The sequence below is a fragment of the Euprymna scolopes genome, chromosome 1, assembly GCF_053919585.1.
Source record: "Euprymna scolopes isolate OS-2025 chromosome 1, ASM5391958v1, whole genome shotgun sequence".
NCBI lineage: Eukaryota > Metazoa > Mollusca > Cephalopoda > Sepiida > Sepiolidae > Euprymna > Euprymna scolopes.
The window spans coordinates 197,751,475-197,769,535 of NC_136482.1; the positions used below are offsets into that span (position 1 = coordinate 197,751,475).

Below are 18,061 nucleotides of genomic sequence, written 5' to 3' on the forward strand. Positions count from 1 at the left end.
GTATCAAGTACTCTGCAATGCTATTCTTGAGTTGGGTTGGCACCCTAACTTCTGTCCACTTCCATGATGGAGTCCATGCTTTTTGGTGATGGTCGTAGTCCACCTTAAAATCAGGCCGATCAATGTGAACTGCAGCACACACTGGGGTTTCCAAAAACCGCACAGTCCCATCTCTCCCGATAACAACTCCTCCCAGTGTCTTAATAGCATCATATCCCAACAGTACATCGAATCCCAGCAAATCCCCCCGCATCACCAGCACATTAATGTCTGCGGCCACACCAGAGTCTGTGTGGACTTTGACAGTTCCGGCTCCACAGCAAGCTTGTGTATTGCCACCTATTGTGGTTACTTTGATGTTCTGCTTTGTCCAGTTTCGACACAACTTGGCACTCATGATGGTGTGTGAGCACCCGGAGTCGAGAAGAGCTGAACAAGGCACTTGGCTCATGTACACATTTATTGTCGGTTGCGCCTTAATTAAATCTTGTCCGGGGAACAGGGCGCCGCTGACGTCCTGCCCCCTGATGCATTTCCCGCACAATTTGGGGATAAATGTTCATAACTACCACATTGGAAACAGCGCGGGTGCCCCCGCCCCTTGTTAGTACAACTTCTTGCGAAATAGCCTCGCTGGCCGCAGCAGAAACATCTCCCATTGGTCGTGGGTCTCAAACTGGGACTCTTTTCAGCATTAGTCTTTGCTGCCTGCGCTATCATTACAACCGGTTCCCTCAGGTCCTCCTCATCTCTGATAATGGCTCGAGCATGTTCCAACAAATGTTCCATGGGCGTTACCGATATGCTGGTGGAAGCCCTCAACAGTTGCTTAACATGGGTGGGAAGGCCGGCCACAAACGCGTATGCCAGTGTCTGTTCTGACACTCCATTGCCAAAAAGAACTGCAAGTTTCTTTAGCTCTGCAAAGAAGATGTCCACGGTTTCTCCTGGCATGAGCTTCCTAGAGGCAAATGTTTCGTAGGCCGTGCAGGGATCCATGGTAAATGCCTTGTATAAAGCATTTTTTATCGAGGTAACATCAGCCTTCTCCACGGCACTAAGTTGCTGATATACACTCAGGGTGCCTCCAGCCAATCTCAGGGGAATCACGGTATGCACCCCCTTTACTTAACAGAGGGTGCAGGTCAGCTCAACCCTTTCGACCCAGTCGACAACAGAAGTGGATCCGTCGAATTCGGGTATCAGTTTTAAATCAAACTTTGCCCCAGCCATAGTTGTTCAGGAAAAGAGACAAAACGAAATCGCCGAAATAGCTTATGACCTTCACCTTCACTGAGGTGCACGACTTATATGGCCTTCACCTTCACCGAGGTGCACGACTTGACACAAAAAAAACAACTTCTTAATCAACTGCTAACGCACGCGTCACTGTAACGTCCATTGACAACAACAACAACGTTCTCATTCGACCTGCCTTTTATACCACTCTCTCAATCCCTCCTCTTGCGCATGCACCCGGAGATTCCTGACAACCTTGAGACTTCCGCTTATAAAAACCCAAGTTTTGTTGTCGTGCATGCCTGCACAAACACGTGGGCATTTGTTATGTTGATAAGTACTGCATCTACGGCAACACATCAAAGGCTGTAAATGACAAAGCTTTCTCTGATTCTCTCTCCTCTGATCTCGAATGAGTGGTTCAGTGGGGGAAGACGTGGCTGGTTACCTTTAATGCATCTAAAACCAAACTCCTATCTTTACATCATCAATGCTCTGATCCCCATCTGGCATCAATTGAAATGGTCTAGGAGAAGCCCTATGTTTCGACAAGCTTCTGGGCTTGACCTTCACTCCTGACCTGAAATGGAACACGTACATCAAGTCTGTTGCCAAGGTCGCTGAAAAGATGGTGGGATCCTTCTACCGCTCCAGAAGATATATCACTACTGATGCAATTCTCTATCTATATAAAAGCCAAGTACATCCAAGGATGGAATACTGTTGCCATATCTGGGCAGGAGCTGCTAAAAACAGCCTATCCTGCCTTGACAGAGTACAAAATAGACTTTGTGGCTTAGTGGGAGATGCCTTGTTCTCTTCCCTGCAACCTCTCTCCCACAGAAGAGACGTTGTAAGCCTATCTTTGTTTTATCGTTATTTCCATGGCAGGTGCTCATCTGAACTCCAATCTCTGGTCCACCCACGGCAATCTTTTACGAAAAACACCCGTCTAGCTGAATCAACTGTCAAAAACTTTCCCCACTCTTTATCTATGCCTAAATCAAAACGTAGATTCCATGAACAAAGCTTCTTTCTTAGAACTGCACGCCTGTGGAACTCTGTTCCATCTGCCTGCTTCCCTCCTCACTACAACTTGGATGTCTTCAAGTCGAACGTAAACAAATTCCTGATGAACCGCCCCCTTAAGTAGACACTTTATTAAATATCCACAGTAACGTACTGTACTTACAATAGACCTTATTCCTGAGTGGCTTCCGGGCATTGATAAGTGGTGACTACCTTGTAAAAAAAAAAGTGTTATATATCACAAATTGAAGATAAAAGATCAATAAATAATATATTCAAATTCAAAACAAAAAAGCAGTGTTTTTTAGAAATTTACTTGTAAAGCCCGAAGTTTAAAACCTTTTTTTAAAAAAATCACATTTTTTTTTTTTTTAATAAACCTTGGTCCTTGCTCCTTTAATTGAAAAAAATTAGGGCTTGAATTACATTTTTCAATTAGCTATAAGCTTGAAAAGATAGGGGGTCGAATTAATTCACGCCTCACATTTTGGAATGTCTATTAAAAAGTAAATAATTAATTTACTCACCAAAGTGTTATATATCACAAATTGAAGATAAAAGATCAATAAATAATATATTCAAATTTAAAGCAAAAAAAGAGTAGTGTTTTTTAGAAATGTTCTTGTAAAGTCTAAAGTTTAAAACCTTTTTTAAAAAACCCCACGGTGTTTGTTTTTTTTTTGTTTTTTTTAATGAAACCTTGGTCCTTGCTCTTTTAATTGAAAAAAATATTAAGGCTTGAATTACATTTTTCGAGTACTTATAAGCTTGGAAAGGCAGGGTGGAATTATTCAATATTTTTCACGAAATTTCTGACACACCTAGTGGTGTTTTCACTATATTTGTCTATTTTTTTATCCCCACTCACCAAAAAATATTTAAAAATGTTTAACACTATTTTTTTTTATCCCAACTCATATTAAAAGTGATTTGATTTGTTTAAATTAAACAAAATATGCGATATTTTAATCACCAAAAAATGTTTGTAAAATGTTTAACACAATTTTTTGTTTCCTGTATCCGAACTCATTATGAAAGTGATTTGATTTTTTTCAAATAATAAATATAGGATGTTTATCATAAAAATATTTAATAAATGTTTAACAATATTTTTACTTTTTTTCGTTTTTTTTACCTCCACTCATATTAAAAGTGGTTGGATATTTGCTTACAATAAAAAAAAATAGTCATTGTTTTTTATTGCTCAAAAATTATTAATAAATGTTTAACATTTAAAAATATATGTTTTTAATTCAACACAATTTTTTAAAATGCGGATTAACAAAAAATAAAAAGCAAACTTGCAATCATAGTGAATGCAAATAATAATTTTTATTTTCTGCGAACTAGCTTTTCTGTTCGCTATCTTAAATATCGAATCCCACGTTCAAATTCATCTTGTTTTAATTAACACATCTTAGAATCATTTCTTTGTTGATGCAGATTGCCAGACAAAAAGTAAGTATTTAACGTAATTTCTTTTGGGGGTTCTTTTTTACTTCATGGGCGCGTCCAAACCTTAATGTTTCCCTTTGCTTTTAATACAGAAATTCCATGTTTGAATATAAAGGTGCTCGGAAAACTCGTCCCTTTTTGCTAGGTAGGAAAACTGGTCTCTTATTGAATAAATATCGATTGAAAACACATTTTATGGCAGTTCTTGAAGGTGATATTGTTTTTTAAAAGTGACTACGCACCTCCATAATATTTTTAAAATTATTTTTAACTCTTGTTTAAAAAAAAACAAAAAACTTGTTCAGTCATTGTGACTCATTAGGTATGTCAGAATATTTGGGGAATTTTTGACACCCTTAACACAAAACTGCGAATAAAATATACAAAACTCGTAATTTCTCTTTTGAAAGTGGTGTGTTTATTTTTTTATGGAATATACTCCCATATAAAATATTAAAGTTTTTTGAAAAATAATAAAAATATTATTTTTTAAAAAACAGTGTTTACAAACTGCGTGCGCGCGCTCATGCAACCATTTTTTTACGTAATAAAATGAATTGAATTTTACAAGTTCAATTTTTTCAATTTAAAAATCTATCAAAAGTTTTCTATTTTTTCAATTTTTATGATATTTTCAGGTTTAATGCGAAATTTTATGCTCTTTCCTATAAACTGAATATTCTAGACAAATGTGCTTTTTTAATCCCCCCCCATTTTGAAATGTCTATTGAAATGAAAATAATTACTTTTCTCACCTCAGATTTATATATCACAAATTGAAGATAAAAGATCAATAAATAAAATAATCTAATTTAAAACAAAACAAAAAAAGTATAGTTTTGTGCAAATTTACCTGTAAAGTCAAAAGTTTAAAACTTTTTTTTTAACCACGTTGAATTTTCTTTTTTTTTTTAACTGAAACCTCACATTTTAAAAATTTTGACCTGAAAAGATTAAATATCTACAACAATTTTGGTGCTAGTGCACTTACTTATCCACGCTATTTTTTAAATCGTATTTCCAAGTTTAATGTTTTATATGTTTTTTTTATTCAATTGTAGGGTTGAAGTACAGAATAGGTACAAAACACCTTCCCCCTCCCCATGTTAAGAATGGCTTTTTAAATAATGTTATGATTTCAGCACAGATCAATAAGTGCACTAGTACCACAATTTTTTCTGCTTCATTCAATATTTTTTTTTTTTTTTTTTAGATTAAAAAAAACACTCCAAAAAGAAAAACTAAAATGTATTTAATCAAAAACTCATGTATTTCTTCAAGAGAATAAAAAAAAAATGGAAAATTGGTCGCGTGTTTAACGACAAAAACTGATAAGTGAAATGTGATAATTTTTCATGTACGATGGCCCAAGTTTTGTTACAGCAAACACATGCCAGAAATAGAAAATGAGATTAATTTTGCCGCCAACTCCAATTTCTTCTTAGTGAAATAACGTGGCAAATAAGTAACAAACAAGATTTTTTTTCTGAATAGAAAAATATTTGAAAACCAAAACATTTATTGTATAAAAATGGGTCAAAATATAATTGTAAAAGCATTTATTTAAAGGTCTGCATAAGAAAATTTTAATAAAACAATTTTGTTATGAAAACAACATTAGATTTTTATAAAATAAAATAGCTTTTTTTTTTAATTTTTAGAACAAATAAATAATTTAAACGAAACATTTTTTAGTTAAAGCAACTTTGAAAGTTGATCAATGAGTTAATAATTTAAATGTTTTTTGACTGATGACAGTTTAGTGAAATGCACGAAGAAAAGATGGCCTCCGCCTGCATACTGCAAAAGTGCCTTTTGTTGTTTCGTGAACACAAAAATGTTAAAACTAAATTAATTTTTTAAAATAAAATATTTGTTTTATTATTTGATAATATATATATATATATATATATATATATATATATATATACACGGTGTGTTTTCTTTTTTTATTTGTTTTGTAATAATTTTTTTATAAATATATCGTTTCGTTTTTCGTGTCTTCCTTTCAGTTTTGTTACATAATCAATGATATCCACTTCCGGTAGCTTGATCTTTTTTCTGACCAGTGATCTTAGACATTACCTAAAAATATACAAATTTATTTTCTTTTTTTTTTTAAGGGGGGGGCTCGTTTTAAAACTATATCTACCTCAGTATTTTCTTTAATTTTCTATTTTTGAGTTATTATCGAGAATCCTGAGACATGATCCTCTCGATTCGGACATTTTTTGTTCAAAAGTAACACTCGACATTACTATTTTTTTTTTTTAATTTTAACTAAATAAACTCTTTAAAATAAGTTGAACTACTAAAAACTTACAAAGGTAGGTAGAAAACGAACACTTAGAAAAATCAATTCAATTTGTTTAAAACAACAGTAAACAAGTAAAATTATTTCAAAACAATATTATGGGATGTGTATTTTTTTTTAATATCTTCTTCAAAAATAGTCATAAAATGTGTTTTTAATCGATCATCAGTTTTCCTACCTAGCAAAAAAGGACGAGTTTTCCAGGTACAAGTTTTCCAGGGACGAGATTTCCTTAATTCAATATAAACAAAGAATTGTAATTTCGGTATTTTGCAGAGAAGCCAACAAACAACTATACGAAAAAAAAATGTACAAGAAATAAATGTTACCATAGCCATTAAAAGTTAATTTTATACCTATTTGGCTCATTTGTTATAGTTTTCAAGTAGTTTTTATTGAAAAGAAAAAAAATTCTGTTTTTCCTTGCTGATTTGAAAAAAAAGCAAAAAACAAAGAATTGGCGGCATCTTCTTGGCGAAAAAATAAGCCTCGTTTTGAATTCAAGGTTTACAGGTGTTTTGATTTTATTTTTTTATATGAGAGTATCCAGTGTAGTATAAACATCCCAACCTCCTCATGTTAAGAACCACTTTAAGAATAAACACCCCCAACCTCCCTATGTTAAGAACGGCTTTCGAGGTTGGGGGGGGGGGTATTTCTAAAGCCGTTTTTAACATGGGGTCTTTGTGGTTGTTTATAGTATGTTGGGTACTCTCATAAAAAATATCAAAAGAATTCAAAACGAGGCTTTTTATGAAGAAGATGCGGACATTTTTGTTTTCGGGTCCGCTCAGAAAAACTGAATTTTTTAGATTAAATAAAGAGCAATAAAAACTACTTGAAAACTAAAACAAATAAGCCAGGTATAAATTTTACTTTTAATGGCTACAGTAACATTTATTTCTTGCATTTTTTTTTTTTTCGTATAGTTGTTTGTTAGCTTCTCTGCTAAATTACTGTAATTATATTGAAAGCTTTTCAATCTGTTTTTTTTTTTAAGTTTTCTTTTATTTATTTATTTTTTTTTTGAATGCCCTGAAAAGAATCTGGATATTGAAACCGTTAAAAAACTTCTTTGTTTAGTTAACCTAACCGCCCAATTTCATGGGCTCATATTTTCAAATCTGGCTCATCAGATTTTTTAAAAGTTTTCGATTACGTTTTGATTATGTTTGAAAGATTATTTTGATTATGTGTGATAGAAAGTTATAATGACAGATGGGTAAATGTGTAATCTAGTAGCGTAAATTATTTGACAAATAAAAATTATGAAAACTATTTTATATAACACATTATTAGAACCTAAAGCTGAAATAAAACGAGAAAAAATTTCGGGTTTTACTATAAATATAGATTCGAAAAAACAAATATTTAACAAATAAATGATATCAAAGACAAGATAAGTTACTTTTCCATCTAACTGGATAAGTTTTTAGTGTTTTTATTGAATGTGAAATGTTTATTCAGCTCGAAAAATGTACAATGTTTATCAATATATTTGAAAAAGACAAATAACGGCAAAGTCTCTGTTGAATATGTTCACTTTGGGAAAATAGGTTCAAACTAAAAGATTATACAAAATACTGTTAGAAACTAGCTCAATATATGTTATCAGACATTTAGCTTGTAGCATAAATTATCCAAATGTACAGATAACTAACCGCTATGCACAACATCGGTCATCCATGGTTCATAGTTACTATGCTCCTTAAAATTTAACAGCAATGTAACAAAAAGGAGGCAAGAAATGATAGACACTTCACACTGCTGAGCTGGCATATTGATTCTGCCTTTTCCACCCATTCCTGTACTGACTGCTCAGGAGAATCAGCTTGGGATCAAATCCTGATGTTATGCCGAAAATTCCAATGAGACTGGTCTGTTAAATATCGCAGATGCCATCTTGGTTTCTCTTTTTCCTGTCCAATGCGCATGACAGACAGACACGTGAGCGCTTCACAGGTAGGTCGTTTGTATTTTCATTTCTATTTTCCCCAGACGAGGAGAAAAAAGAAAGGAAGAGAAATCAAGTGAGAATAAATTTCAACACTCTCCTAATTAGAAAAAGAGGAAAAAAGAAATTGCACAACCAAATTCAATACCATAAAGTCAATAATAAAGTCAGGATGCATTGACAACCTCATTATCATTTTCACAAGGAAAATCACCACCTTCATCAGACAAAGACACTTGAAATGAATGAGTAACCATAAGCCTTAACAGAAACAATTGCTTCAAAGAATCCTTCTGTAAAACATCACCTTTCTTTATCAAGAGGCAGCGAACTAATCCATCATTTCTGTGCATAAGTTTCATCACTCTAACCAAATTTCAATAAGGTCTTCGCCTTGTAAAACGCTTGATCAAAACCACATCTTCTACTTTGATCTTATTCTTAAAATCAGCTATAGATCTTGAAACAACTCCCTCAAGTCGAACAAATAATGTTTAAATATGTGCAAAAGGGAGTTTCTGCACTTCAAACTTTGTACTAGATCCAATCTGTTAGGACTATCCAAAACGGATCTTCATCAAGATTAAAAAATATTGCATTTCTATGGAAGGGGGGAATAAAAGTACTAGGGTTAATCCCTTCTAAACTGGAATTATCAGAACAATGATAAGTTAACGGTCTATCATTCTGCAAATTAGACAAGACAGTCAATAAGTGAAAATAATCCAATCTATTACGAATTATGACCTTAAATAAACAATACTTAACTATCTTAATCAATCTTTCCTATACTGCTCTGAACCATGTGGAGCACATAGGTATAATATGATGTTTAATATTACAACTATAAAGATTTTCTCTGAACTCATCAGACAAACATATCTTCCTTACCAAGTCACAATCTGAGATGAAGGACAAGGCGTTATCAGAGTAACTGTGTGTAGGAACACCAAACATGTTAAAAAATCATAGGAAAGCCAAAACTACAGACTGAGTAGACATATCCAGCAAGAGTTTCAAATGATCAGCTCTGAGGGTGAAGCAAGTAAAGATTAACACATACATTTTCTTAGATCCACTGTCACCGCTAACCAACAGGTGGCTTGTGAAATCAATTGCTGTATGTAAAAATGGTCTAACAAGGTTTACCCTATGCATAGGTAAGTTAGTTATTTTGGGATACTTGAAGGACAAGGAATTATATCTTTTACAAATAGCACAATCAGAGATGACAGTTTTTACAGCTTGTATGGCCATGGGTAATCAGAATACTGCAGTGCACAATCATTTAGGGATGGTTGTACCTATTTACTATGCCTCCCCACGGGACAGAGTTAGACACCAGGGTCGTTTTTTAATGTGGAGAAAAGGTACAGAAATAAAAATTGTCTCAGTCGTGAAGGATTTCTCCTCCACCGAAAGAGAACAAGAAATAGAAGTGCAGCATCTGAAGAACAGATACTACACTTTGATCTTGTCCCGAAGATGGTTGTAGCCATCCCTAAATGTTTGCATGTAGCATGACAATCCATAATAAACAGAGTCGTAATGTGACACGATTTAAGTAATAAAATATGATGACGTACATCACTAGAAAAATAATCAGAAGTGTCTATCGTCCACGACTTCAAATTAAGTTTTCACTATCCCAAAATAAATTGTACCTAGATACTAACGAAGGTACCTTGCCGAGATCAGGATGTTCCAAAAAGTTTTTCTCCTTGGCAAAGAATTGACTTTGTGCTAATTTAATTAAATACAACTTAGTTTTCACACTAGCATTATTGCTCACATCCTTCAATTTGGTAATGAAATTAAACACAACAGTTAATGTTCTTATTAACTTATTTAAAGAAGAGAATCTGTCCAACTCAATTACCGAAACAGGACATAATTTTTCTTTACAACTGGTGTAAGCATTAGTCAACTCTTTACATTTCACACTGAGAAACTTTAAATCATAATCAGATTAAGGTGTCACTCTCCAACCATAACAGACCCAATAACTAAAAACACTTTCCTTTGATGAATTTAATCAGTGGAATTCCCCTTGTTATAAAATCAGGATTTTCGACTGCATTCACATACTTGAACTTTAGAATGTAACCCCTATCACGTAACTCACTAACCATCGCCCTTGTATCTTTCAGACGATTCATGGTGAATTGGCACTTCATGTTAGCCGTTTCTGACAGTAACCATGACAACACTACCTGAGTGTCAATTGCTACTATAATTTCCTTCAACAGTATAGGAAACATTTTAACTAACACTGATATGTTTAATGCCCAAATATACTAACAATAGCTCCAATGTAGGCAGAGTTTTTTTGATAGAGGAAACAACCTTAGCCTTAGCAAACAACTTGGCCATGTTGATACAAATATTTAACAATGCCATAGGCTTGATCAGAAGCATCACAAACCAATTAAAATAGCCGTGGAGTTGGTATCAACTGAACGTCTGTTGAAACCAATATCTCCAACACTGACAAAATTTTCATTAAACTTATTCCAGGAGACCATTATCTCACACAGAACCCACTGGTCCAAGGAAACACCCAGCTTCCATAACTTACTTAGTATGATTTTACCCTTAATGGTAATAGGCAACACTAAGCCTAGAGTATCGAACACTGAAGAATTCGCCGACAGCATGTCTCTCTTAGTAGAGACAATCCTCTTAGCATCACTACTAATAACTCTTAACTCATCCAATATAGGATTATACAAATAACATAAAACTTTTTCATGCGTAGTTCCATGAGAAGAACTATTATTATCCAATGACATGCAACGCGATACCAATTCACTATTATTACAAGTCTTAAGTTCAAATCCATCATCCTGCAGGATAGTTACAGGATCAACATACAACTGTAGCATATCCAAAGGTGACTGGTGTGTCTTCACCAAATTTTTTACATAGAAGTTATTCCACAACATATCCTTACAAGGCACAGAAGAATACTTCTCCACATAGTATTTTACGATGTAGCTCAATATAAAGGGACACAAATCCGAAAATAAGCAACTTATACCTGAAGCACACTCATTCCCTAATTTCAAAAGGTCCTGGATATGACCTTAAACTATATCCGATGGTGAGGTCCCAGCTTGTGGGCTTTGGGGAGTGTGGAGCCACCCTTTAATTGCCATTGCTCCCAGGTCCACTTTGACCCAGACTGGTAGTACCTGTTAGGGTTCCAATTATGGTTAAATAGAAACCGACTTGAAAAAAACAAATATACTCTATCAAAAAGAATTGTTCTTCAAAATCACTGTATTCAGCATTAAATAACCTGAAAAGGGTTGATATGCCGTAAAACAAACAACTGACAACCAATTTCCAAAAAAGAAAACAAAAAAAAAACGATTACAATGGTAGGTTCAATAATGTTGTTAATCACAAGTCTTGTGCCATTACAAAGTTTTAGTGGTGCAATATTCCGTAAAAGAATTACTGGACATCCTTACTTGAGAGTCAAGTAGGCCAGGGACATTTAATGAATTGAGAAACTCAACAGGAAATTTTACATCATCCTTTGGATCCATATTTTTGTTGAAAGATTTGAATTTCTATCAACTGATGATTTGTTTTGGAAACAGTTGAATTGGTAGCAGCTATTATGTCCCTGTCACATAGCTATTCATAATTATGGTAGTTATCCGCCAACTTTGAAAAATGGATTGTTTTAGTTCATCCAAAGTGTCTACCAGGCAACATATATTGCTGATGTCAATGCTATCATTTGGGTCTGATCGTACACAACTATTTCTAATGTTAAGAAGATCCTCAGAAAATTTTTCCAATATGTCGTCTCCATGAAGTCATACACGCATGTTGGTGGTTAAATGAAGTGTTCTAACCTGACGCCATGAGAGTGATAACTTGAGACATGCACTAACCTGATCGGCTCTGGTCCCCCTTGGAATGACAGGCAAAATTTGACAAAAGTCTCTAGTAAGCAAAAGAGTTAAACCAGCTATGATTTCATGAGATTCCCTAATATCTTAGTGATCGATCCAAGGCTTAAATTGCTCATTTGTGAGCCATGGTGAATTTATCCCACACAATCAAGTGACATTGTCTCAAAAAAATCAGCTCTGAGGCTCTCCTTGGAAATATCGCAGAGTGACGTTCCTCTGAAACAAGATTCAAGGGAAGTTTAAAAGTACATTTGACGGAACTGCAATATTTTATTATAATCCATGCAGTGAAACCTCTTTCTGCAGGTTGGCGGTGTCTGTAAAGTGGGTAGCCTTCCATATCAGTCTGAGTTTGACTAAAGAATTTTCGTGGGTAGAATTTTTCTTGCTGCATCTTTTATTGTCTTTGCACAAGAAAAGTTGGCATGGATCACGAATCATGAACTTTTACTTTCATGTATAAATCCTTGTCTAATGCAGGATCTGGAAACTGCAGAAATAATTTTATTGATATCATTAGACTGCACTGTTGTCTTCAACGAACCGAGAATATAAGCCAATGCGGCAATCCTCTCTTTTGCTATTCAGTTGTGTACATGTCACATAGAACAAGCCTGAAAACTTCACCCAATTTCATCAAATAAATAAGCATGGGCCAATCCTCTCTTTTGCTATTCAGTTGTGTACATGTCACATAGAACAAGCCTGAAAACTTCACCCAATTTCATCAAATAAATAAGCATGGGCCAATCCTCTCTTTTGCTATTCAGTTGTGTACATGTCACATAGAACAAGCCTGAAAACTTCACCCAATTTCATCAAATAAATAAGCATGGGCCAATCCTCTCTTTTGCTATTCAGTTGTGTACATGTCACATAGAACAAGCCTGAAAACTTCACCCAATTTCATCAAATAAATAAGCATGGGCCAATCCTCTCTTTTGCTATTCAGTTGTGTACATGTCACATAGAACAAGCCTGAAAACTTCACCCAATTTCATCAAATAAATAAGCATGGGCCAATCCTCTCTTTTGCTATTCAGTTGTGTACATGTCACATAGAACAAGCCTGAAAACTTCACCCTATTTCATCAAATAAATAAGCATGGGCCAATCCTCTCTTTTGCTATTCAGTTGTGTACATGTCACATAGAACAAGCCTGAAAACTTCACCCAATTTCATCAAATAAATAAGCATGGGCCAATCCTCTCTTTTGCTATTCAGTTATGTACATGTCACATAGAACAAGCCTGAAAACTTCACCCAATTTCATCAAATAAATAAGCATGGGCCAATCCTCTCTTTTGCTATTCAGTTATGTACATGTCACATAGAAGAAGCCTGAAAACTTCACCCAATTTCATCAAATAAATAAGCATGGGCCAATCCTCTCTTTTGCTATTCAGTTATGTACATGTCACATAGAACAAGCCTGAAAACTTCACCCAATTTCATCAAATAAATAAGCATGGGCCAATCCTCTCTTTTGCTATTCAGTTGTGTACATGTCACATAGAACAAGCCTGAAAACTTCACCCAATTTCATCAAATAAATAAGCATGCGGCAATCCTCTCTTTTGCTATTCAGTTGTGTACATGTCACATAGAACAAGCCTGAAAACTTCACCCAATTTCATCAAATAAATAAGCATGGGCCAATCCTCTCTTTTGCTATTCAGTTGTGTACATGTCACATAGAACAAGCCTGAAAACTTCACCCAATTTCATCAAATAAATAAGCATGGGCCAATCCTCTCTTTTGCTATTCAGTTGTGTACATGTCACATAGAACAAGCCTGAAAACTTCACCCAATTTCATCAAATAAATAAGCATGGGCCAATCCTCTCTTTTGCTATTCAGTTGTGTACATGTCACATAGAACAAGCCTGAAAACTTCACCCAATTTCATCAAATAAATAAGCATGGGCCAATCCTCTCTTTTGCTATTCAGTTGTGTACATGTCACATAGAACAAGCCTGAAAACTTCACCCAATTTCATCAAATAAATAAGCATGGGCCAATCCTCTCTTTTGCTATTCAGTTGTGTACATGTCACATAGAACAAGCCTGAAAACTTCACCCAATTTCATCAAATAAATAAGCATGGGCCAATCCTCTCTTTTGCTATTCAGTTGTGTACATGTCACATAGAACAAGCCTGAAAACTTCACCCAATTTCATCAAATAAATAAGCATGGGCCAATCCTCTCTTTTGCTATTCAGTTGTGTACATGTCACATAGAACAAGCCTGAAAACTTCACCCAATTTCATCAAATAAATAAGCATGGGCCAATCCTCTCTTTTGCTATTCAGTTATGTACATGTCACATAGAACAAGCCTGAAAACTTCACCCAATTTCATCAAATAAATAAGCATGGGTCAATCCTCTCTTTTGCTATTCAGTTATGTACATGTCACATAGAACAAGCCTGAAAACTTCACCCAATTTCCTCAAATAAATAAGCATGGGCCAATCCTCTCTTTTGCTATTCAGTTATGTACATGTCACATAGAACAAGCCTGAAAACTTCACCCAATTTCATCAAATAAATAAGCATGGGCCAATCCTCTCTTTTGCTATTCAGTTATGTACATGTCACATAGAACAAGCCTGAAAACTTCACCCAATTTCATCAAATAAATAAGCATGGGCCAATCCTCTCTTTTGCTATTCAGTTGTGTACATGTCACATAGAACAAGCCTGAAAACTTCACCCAATTTCATCAAATAAATAAGCATGCGGCAATCCTCTCTTTTGCTATTCAGTTGTGTACATGTCACATAGAACAAGCCTGAAAACTTCACCCAATTTCATCAAATAAATAAGCATGGGCCAATCCTCTCTTTTGCTATTCAGTTGTGTACATGTCACATAGAACAAGCCTGAAAACTTCACCCAATTTCATCAAATAAATAAGCATGGGCCAATCCTCTCTTTTGCTATTCAGTTGTGTACATGTCACATAGAACAAGCCTGAAAACTTCACCCAATTTCATCAAATAAATAAGCATGGGCCAATCCTCTCTTTTGCTATTCAGTTGTGTACATGTCACATAGAACAAGCCTGAAAACTTCACCCAATTTCATCAAATAAATAAGCATGGGCCAATCCTCTCTTTTGCTATTCAGTTGTGTACATGTCACATAGAACAAGCCTGAAAACTTCACCCAATTTCATCAAATAAATAAGCATGGGCCAATCCTCTCTTTTGCTATTCAGTTGTGTACATGTCACATAGAACAAGCCTGAAAACTTCACCCAATTTCATCAAATAAATAAGCATGGGCCAATCCTCTCTTTTGCTATTCAGTTGTGTACATGTCACATAGAACAAGCCTGAAAACTTCACCCAATTTCATCAAATAAATAAGCATGGGCCAATCCTCTCTTTTGCTATTCAGTTGTGTACATGTCACATAGAACAAGCCTGAAAACTTCACCCAATTTCATCAAATAAATAAGCATGGGCCAATCCTCTCTTTTGCTATTCAGTTGTGTACATGTCACATAGAACAAGCCTGAAAACTTCACCCAATTTCATCAAATAAATAAGCATGGGCCAATCCTCTCTTTTGCTATTCAGTTGTGTACATGTCACATAGAACAAGCCTGAAAACTTCACCCAATTTCATCAAATAAATAAGCATGGGCCAATCCTCTCTTTTGCTATTCAGTTGTGTACATGTCACATAGAACAAGCCTGAAAACTTCACCCAATTTCATCAAATAAATAAGCATGGGCCAATCCTCTCTTTTGCTATTCAGTTGTGTACATGTCACATAGAACAAGCCTGAAAACTTCACCCAATTTCATCAAATAAATAAGCATGGGCCAATCCTCTCTTTTGCTATTCAGTTATGTACATGTCACATAGAACAAGCCTGAAAACTTCACCCAATTTCATCAAATAAATAAGCATGGGCCAATCCTCTCTTTTGCTATTCAGTTGTGTACATGTCACATAGAACAAGCCTGAAAACTTCACCCAATTTCATCAAATAAATAAGTTTATGCAATTTTTGTAAAGTCGAACAGAATGAAGGAAGAAAGTGACCACGTGTCTGTGCGTGTTGTCTTACCTGCTGGGAGGATCACAGGGAGGGCAGAAATTAAAAATGGCGGCTGTGGTTTTTGTAAGATTATTGAGCAATGACGTCAGGCCTTACGTAACTGTTTTTCTGGCTGCCGATTGGCTGATGACAAACGCTTGGACAATAAAAGGAGTATGTTCAGAAGATCAACGACAGTGTGTATCAACTGCATCAGTGTGATTAGAAGTTCGACGTGTGTGTTAATCAACTGCCGTAGTTGTGAAACGAATTCAAGCTTTAGAAGTTTGACGTGTGTGTTAATCAACTGCCGTAGTTGCAAAACGAATTCAATTTTAGATGGAATACTCTGGCAATCAGATCATGTCGATGTATTGCAATCGGACTTCAAAAAAGTTTGGTTGTAATTTCCTTCCATTTTGGGTTACATGTAAAAGTTATGAATAGGTCGGGCCTACCAAGGTAACACACAATTGTCATCGCATCTTGTGTCCTTTCATTCACCTGAATTCGAGGACTGCCTGTGAACAATGAAGGCAGAATACACACTTTTCCCAAATTGGTGGGATCTATGTCATTGTATGAAGGTATATGAAGCTTGTTGAATTAAAGTTTTTTCTGATTTAACTTGATGTTCAGATTCCATGTCAGTAGCAAACTGGTTGAATAGGTATTGAATATTTCTTGATGCAGGTGATTGTAACAGGTTGAATCATGAATCGAAATGTATAGAAATTTTTACAAGATGCTACTTTGGAGGTAGGATTGTTTGAATTAGAAGAGCCAATCTGAAGTATATTCAAATGGTATCCATCCTCTCTGTAAACAAAAACTAATGGATATTGGAGTGCATCATATGATCTGTGTGTTTCGCAGATTCTGTGAAGTCTGCTATCCCGACTCTCGATGATAATGTCACATTTTGTGCTTTGATCACCAGATAAAAGAGTTGCAACTTTGGTTATAATGGGTGAGTTATATTGACGTGCATGTTCACTAGTTGATCATTTTTCAGCATCGTTTACTATTGAGAAGTTATTGAGTGGAGTAGATTCAAGTGTGTACTTGAAACTTTGCATATAACTGCAGATCTAGAAGGAGACTCAATCTGCTGTTTACCTCAAGGGAATCGTTTTTGTTAGGAAATGCAATTGAGTTACGTTTTGCAGCCTGTTGATGGTAATAAGACATAAAAGTAGACTTGGAGGTATATGGGTTCTTGATTGTTTACGGGGTGCAATGATCCAATCATGTGGTGTACTTGTCCCTTAACATTGAATGTTGGCATGAATCCACCATCATGTTTGTAACTCGACCCAAATAAAGTCATTTGGAAGGCGGAATTGTAGTGTCAAATTTCTTTGAGGAAACTTCTTGATTCAGCATTAGATCCAGTAAGCAGCTGCCTCAATGGTTGTGAAATCTATATATATATAAAAGCGAAAATGTATTATGTTTGTGTGTCTGCTAAAAACTTTTGACCGACGGAACAAAAATTCACAAACTTGGTATCATCTTAACGCCCCACCCTCCGGACGAAAAATATCGAAAAATTAGCCCAAAAGGACCATCAGAAGTGCGTCAACTGATCGATTTTCTGTAGCGGGGGGGGGGGCCCAAAAAAGTGACATTTTAATGTTAAACATTACATATTTTTAAATCGATTTATAACTGCCCCAAAAAATACGGGCGCCAACTCTTCTACATGAAGTATACACGGGGACGTTTATTTTGAGTCAACTTGTATTTAAAACCCGCTGAGTCATGTCACGTGATCTTGACGTCAGCCAGCTCTAATGGCAGTCTGAATTTAAAAAAACATGTTATCGGTAAAAAAAAATTAACCCTTACACAAGCTAAACTATGAACTTCTACGCTATGGCAACGTTAACAAAGTTATTAACACATTCAAAATAGTTAGATACGATAATTAAACGAAAAATAACAAGCCAAAAATGTGAAGTAAAAAAAACGCTTACAAAAAATATTAACGATCGAAGTTTCCAGTCTTTAGAGTAAGGAAGACAAAGTGAGAGAGAGACACACAGACACATACACAATGCAAACAGAGAGAGGGAGAGAC

The 18,061-nt window shown here is 35.2% G+C and overlaps 1 long non-coding RNA gene across 1 annotated transcript in view; it reads left to right on the forward strand.

Moving 5' to 3' along the window:
- The first annotated feature begins 3,603 nt into the window (after window positions 1-3,603).
- LOC145279090 (uncharacterized) overlaps window positions 3,604-18,061 on the forward strand; it is a 31,330-nt gene continuing 16,872 nt past the window's right edge. Inside the window, exon 1 of the long non-coding RNA XR_013868393.1 lies at window positions 3,604-3,726. This is a non-coding gene — a long non-coding RNA (uncharacterized LOC145279090). The remainder of the gene's footprint in view (window positions 3,727-18,061) is intronic.